The sequence below is a fragment of the Hipposideros armiger genome, unplaced genomic scaffold (genome assembly GCF_001890085.2).
Source record: "Hipposideros armiger isolate ML-2016 unplaced genomic scaffold, ASM189008v1 scaffold_368, whole genome shotgun sequence".
NCBI classification, from domain to species: Eukaryota; Metazoa; Chordata; class Mammalia; order Chiroptera; family Hipposideridae; genus Hipposideros; species Hipposideros armiger.
The window spans coordinates 933,924-940,163 of record NW_017731718.1 but is presented as its reverse complement, the minus strand read 5'-3'; the positions used below and the strand labels follow the sequence as shown (position 1 = coordinate 940,163).

Genomic DNA, 6,240 nt, shown 5'->3' with positions numbered 1-6,240 from the left:
TTTTCACTTTGAATTTTTCAGTTACACAGTGTGTCATATAAATCATTTTAATTTATTAGGAACAACAATTTGCCACAATCATTTCTTCAGTCTCATGTTTGAAGCCCCAGTGAAGATTTTTTTTTTTTTTTCGCTAAGTCTGACAGAATAATAGGACTTACTGGTAGTGATTCTGAGGAACCCTGCAGGAATTTATTTTTCCAGAAAGATCATCGTGGGGAAAGGCTGCATGACGACCATGTTAGTGTTGCCTTTTTTTTTTTTTTTAAGTGGCTGACTCATAAATTAGAAACTTGATTCTCTCTCCCTGGCTTTGGACGGTTTCCTAATGAGCAGAAAGGCTGTTTTATTTATTTATTTACTAACTGATGTGGATTCAAACCCCTGATAGCACTTTAACACTTTACTGACTGTGGTTGTATTAGTGCTGCAGACACACGGTGTTGGTTTGCTTACCAGGAAAAACTTTTTGCCTCTTCTCCACTCAAGTATTGGACCCAGGGCCAAACACATGCTATTTTTTTTTCCAGATTATCATTACATTTTAGCACACTGAACAAATTTGATACTGATTAAACTTAAATATTACTTTAAAGTAAATACATCTACTTTATTTTCCATATCAGTTAAAAAAAAATAACTGTAGCTTCCTTTCTAAAATATCTAAATACATTCGTTTTGGCAGCAGCCAAATAGTAAAAATGGTATTTTATTTTCAAAAATGTAACAACACACCCAGTAACATTTTTAGAAAATCCAAATTTGGATTAATTAGTCCTTGGAAAATATTAATGTTTGATCTTAGTTACATATTCATCTGACTGCTCTAAAATTCCTGTGATGTGCATGTCAAACCATTTCATGTGTTCTTAGGATAACTATGGTAGGTTTGATGGTAGGTATTATTTTTAAGTAGCAGGTACAGATGGAAGTGTAAAAGAAGTGAAATGAGTCTTCCAATGTCCCTAAAAGATATACCAGGGGAGTTAGAGAACACCTAGAACTTATTGCCAAAGCCTTGCTAAATAGACACACACTGGGATCTCATTTTTTCTGCACTGATATGACCATTTTGCCAAAGTAGCAGGAGAATAAGGGAATCATTTGCTGCATTCACAGGCCTTCAGGCGAATGGATGAAAGTGATAACGATACACAGTTTATATAAAGAGTCGGTCCAATTTCCCTGGTAGGCAGAGTAGGTACTCACATATGTTGTGTGATTTGAGAGATAACAAAAAAGTTCTCCTTGTTATGTATCCCCTGAATTGCTTTTATTAAGGTTAGAGAGCTTCAACAAGAGTGAACTATCTATCTTCATGCAATTTTTTCTTTTACTCCTCAGTGCACATCAGCGAGTAAAGTGCTGCAGTCCCCCACGCCACCCTATTCCCCCTACAACTTACTTTTGTTTGATTTTCTTTGTCCCCAGCTCTCAGTTTAGATACTCCTTCCTTACAAGGACTTCTCTAAGGCCCTGGCTCTACCCATCAGCAAAGAAGGAGTTTTACATTTTTAAATAGCTGGAGAAAAGATCAAAAGATAAACATTTCATGACATAGAAACAGTATAAGAAATTTGAAGTTCAGTGTCCATAAATAAACTTTCATTAGAACATTCCATTTGTTCACACATTGTCTATGGCCACATTTACTATGTAACAGCAGAGTTGAGTAGTTTTGGCATTTTGTGTGGCATCAAAGCACAAAATATTTATCATCCGGTCCTTTACAAAACAGAAAAAGTTTGCCGACCCCTGCCGTAGGCTCTTTAATCAAGTTAAGTTCTTAAGAGCCCATAGCACTGTCATGGCTAAATGTGTATCTTCTATAGGGGAGTTTAAGCTTCATGGGGCAAGTTTATCTTGCTCAGTGTAGTATCTCCAACATCTACAAGAGATGTCAGAGCGTACAGTAAGTGCTTGACAATGAGATGACAAATTTATTAACCCTTCCTAAGAATGTTTTCTTGTGAATGCGTTTGTAGATAGTGTAATTCATACTGAGTTATTCCTTTATCAGTCAGTTAAAAATTATTTGCAAGTAACTCTCCTCCTGGCTAAAACAAATGAACAACAAACAAACAAACCACAGATAGTAAGGCAGCAGTGATTAAGGAAGAGCCTTACCTAGAGTGAATATATTTTATTTCTCATCAATGATCAAGTAAAACAAGGTTAATATTAGGTATAGTGGGTTTTTTTGTTTGTTTGTTTTTGTTTTTCATTTATTCCAATCACCTCTATCTGAGGAATGAAGGAAGAACTAGAATTTGATGTGAAATTTTATTTCTGGCTATATGAAGAAGTCTTCTGGTAAAAATATTGTTTTAGTACTTAATAACCATGGAAATTACAACTCTTCTAGATTCATGATGTTATTGTCACGAATAACACATGAAAGAAGATGCATGTGGTCTGTAACTAACTTGTAGAGATGGTTAAGTAGCCACAAACTATGAAATCCACAGGTGATAGATGCTGTGTTAGTTTGCTAGGGCTGCCCTAACAAAAGTAACACAGATCAGATGGTTTAAATAACAGAAACATATTTTCTTGCAGTTCTGGAAGCTGGAAATCTGAGATCAAGGTGTTGGCAGGGTAGATTTCTTCTGAGGCCTCTCTGTTTGCCTTGTAGACATCCATCTCCCTGTGCTTTCACATAGTCTTTCCTGTGTGTGTGTCTATGTCCCATTTTCCTCTAATAAGGACACTAGTTGTATTGGATTAGGGCCCACCCCAATGACATTTAAATTTAATTACTTCTTTAATGACCCTATCTCCAAATACAGTCACATTCTGATGTACTGAGGGTTAGGATTTTAACATACGAATTTGAGGGGACACAATAACACCATAACACCAACCATAATGTTCAAGAAAATCCCTATCCACAGGTTTTTATGGCCCGAAAAAGGGCACACAGCAAAGCCATACCTAAAGCATACCACTTGGGATAGCAATTTTTCCAGTGAAGACCTATATCTTAGGCCTTGATATAAATACAAATCACTGTTCACTGATTCAAGTTTATGGTTTTGTTCATATGTGTCCTCCTTGCTCAAGTAATTGATTCTCTAATAAGTGGCATGTTATAAATGTAATGGTTTCCTATCAATACGAACAATATCATATTATTTCCAAGTATCTAAGCAACTTTTAGTGCCAGAGTGAGATATTTTGGTTGTGTTTATTCAGTCATTTATTTATCAAAACATATTTAAATGAGATGGTCATGNGGTCGCGACCCACAGGTTGAGAACCGCTGCAAGCAGAAGAAAGAGAAGATGGAAAAGCTGTTAAAAATAATTCAGACTACTTGGGTCACTTCAAGTAAACTGGAATAGCCAGGGAAACAGGGATGTTCCAGGGGGACATATTCTGGTTAACTATCATTATGTGACAAACTATCTCAAGACTAAGTGTTTAAAACAACAACTTACTATGTCTCACAATTATAAAGATTGATGGGCTCAGCTGGGGCCTCTCATGCAATTGCAGCAAGATGGTTGGGGCTGGATTCATCTTAAGACTTCTTACCTTGCTCTCTGGTTCCTAGGCTAGAATGGCTGGAACAGCTAGAGTCTAGTGAGGCATCTCCCTCTCGACATGGCCACTCCAGGTGGTTCGCTTGGGCTGTCCCCCACACAATGCAGTCTCAGGGTAGTCATATCTTTTACATGGCAGTTTCTCCTAGAGTGAGATTTCCAAGACACAGGAAGTGAAAGCTGTTAGTTTTGTAAGGCCTGTACTTGGAAACTGATGCAAGGAGATTTCCCCATACTTTGTTGGTTGAAGGAGCCAGGAACCAGTCCAAGTTCAGGGAAGAGGACATAGACTTTAGCTCTGAGTGGAGAAGGGTCAAAGAATTTGTGACCATTTCTAATCTGCTTCAAGGTGTGATGAGAGACAGGACTCTAGAGCAGGTTGGCAGGACATCTATATTCAGAAGGGGCCTTGATGACATTCAATCATGTTTGAAATTTACCTGGTAGGTAATATTAGAGACATTTTAGGTTCTAAACATGGAAATACTAACTCTTTAGATGTTACACCTGAAGACAAGATAAAACAGATTCTTTTCTTCTAAAATTGTAGTGAAAACATGAGAAACCTAAGGGAAAGTAGAAAATAATATACTACTCTAATTCCTAAAGGTTATAATTTCTTTCTAGAACTGCTTCCTGCAGAGAAATTCTCTAATGGCCACAGATAGGTCCTAAGAAACAGAGAGATATAGTTGTGACCAGGATGTGTTACGGATAAAAGTTGAGGTTGGAAAAGGGCCTTTGCCTAGTACTCAGAATTTCTTCTTTAGTTTGATTTACACAGAGACCGTTTTGGAGCGGGGGAGTTAACCGAGCTTGGGAGAGTTGACGTTGCCATTTTTGTATAGTTGCTATGGAAACTCACCTTAGAGGCGCTAATCTCATTCTCTAGTAATTCCTTAGCAGCTAGTTCCATGAAGAGTGTAGACATAGTCCATTTTCTATATACATTTACATAAGCATTGATTAACATTTTCTTCCCATCATTTCTAAAATTAGGGCCCAAGAATTTAAAAGTTGCTCATGGAAGGAGAGTTTATACAGTTATGAAACTTAAAGCAATCTAACTTTTGTCAACAAAATCCCATCTGGAATTTCCATGTGTGGGAGATTTCCATCAAAATGGAAGAATTCTTATTTTATTCATAGATTCCTAGGTACTAGGAGTAAGTACCTGATACGGATAAATGTGTTTCTTTCCTCACCATGAAAAATGGACCACAGGCCTCAAAATAGTTTCCTCTTCCCTAATTGTTTTCCTAAGGCACAGGGCTTTATGAGTATTTATTTAACAAACATTTGCATCCTGCTTATTACGTGCCAGGCATGACTTGAAGTACTTTATAAATACTAAATCATTTTCTCATCCTTACTATCCTAGAAGGCAAATGCTGTTATCATTATCCCCAGTTGTATAGGTGAGATACAGAGCATTTAGGAACACAGGTAATAAAAGACAGAGTGGAGATGTAAGCCCATGCAGTTGGGCTTCAGAATTCACGTTCTTAAACACTATGTTTGGTTTCCTCTATTTTCCCCTTAACACTAGTATTTTAGCCTTCACATAACTCTATTTTAGCCTTGACCCATACTATTATAATTATTGTAAGCTCCCTGAGAACTGAAGTCCTGCCTTATTCTTCTGTGCATCCATAGTAGCTGGTATTCCACTTAGCAACTAGAAGGCTCTCAATAAATAGGTTTGCCTAAATGAATGAAACTGGTTAATAGTAAGAGGTATAAATGATTCCTAGACCTTCTGATCTGTCATTCCGCAGGACTGTGCTATCCAACCATTATGATGTCTACACATGCTTTTCATTTTTAAGCACAATTGAGGTGAATTTTTATATTTACCCCATTTCTACTTTCTCTTGTATGCATAAGCACTCACATTTTATTGCTCTCTAGAAAGATTCATGGAAAGTCTTACAACTGGAATTTGATTCCAAGGCAAGTATTAATTGGTAAAGAATGCACGAGCATTAAATATTGTATATGAATCAGACGGTCTGTTGGCATTTCTGAATCAGATAGCTCGTATCATAATGAAATTTTAAAAGAAATGACATTTTGCACACTAACTAATAGTTTTTAGCCCTGTTGAAAAATCATTTCTTTAACACGAGTAGGTTAATCAAGATTGATTTCTGTGAACTATAAATTCCTACGTATACAATCTAATGGAGAGCATTGTTTACAAAAATGTCTCTATTACAGACAGAGTCCCTGAAACATATATCACTTGCCAATATATCATAGAGATTTGAAAATGTATAGGATTCAGCAAATACTTTTCATTTCATTCTTTCATTTTTTTGATAAGTTTTTATAGTGATGACAAGTTCTAATATAGGAAAAGTCATACTTTAATCATTGAACTATATAGTTCTATTTTGAAACAAACTCTTGACAAATAGAAAAGTTTAAAAAATATTTTTTCTTAGAAAAGAAGGTAAGTTTTTGAGAAAGTCACAATTATAATCCTGATTCCTCAAGTTTATTGATTTGAGTTTTTGCTTAGAAGAATCCATGCATTTTTTTCTTCTGAAAATGAGACATACCTACATAAATATATATCAGAAATAGTTCCAATATTTGCAAAATATTTTGTCTGAAAATTCTTAATTACAAATGTTCTGTTTTAAATCTTCTCTGAAAATGAATTTATTTAAAATGTGAATCAGGGCCGGCC

General features: G+C 35.9%; 1 long non-coding RNA gene across 1 annotated transcript in view; it reads right to left on the bottom strand.

The window, feature by feature from the left end:
* The window catches only part of LOC109393172 (uncharacterized), a 37,352-nt gene that overhangs the window by 29,726 nt on the left and 1,386 nt on the right, over positions 1-6,240 (bottom strand). The window contains exon 2 of the long non-coding RNA XR_002126194.1: positions 3,538-3,690. This is a non-coding gene — a long non-coding RNA (uncharacterized LOC109393172). The remainder of the gene's footprint in view (positions 1-3,537; positions 3,691-6,240) is intronic.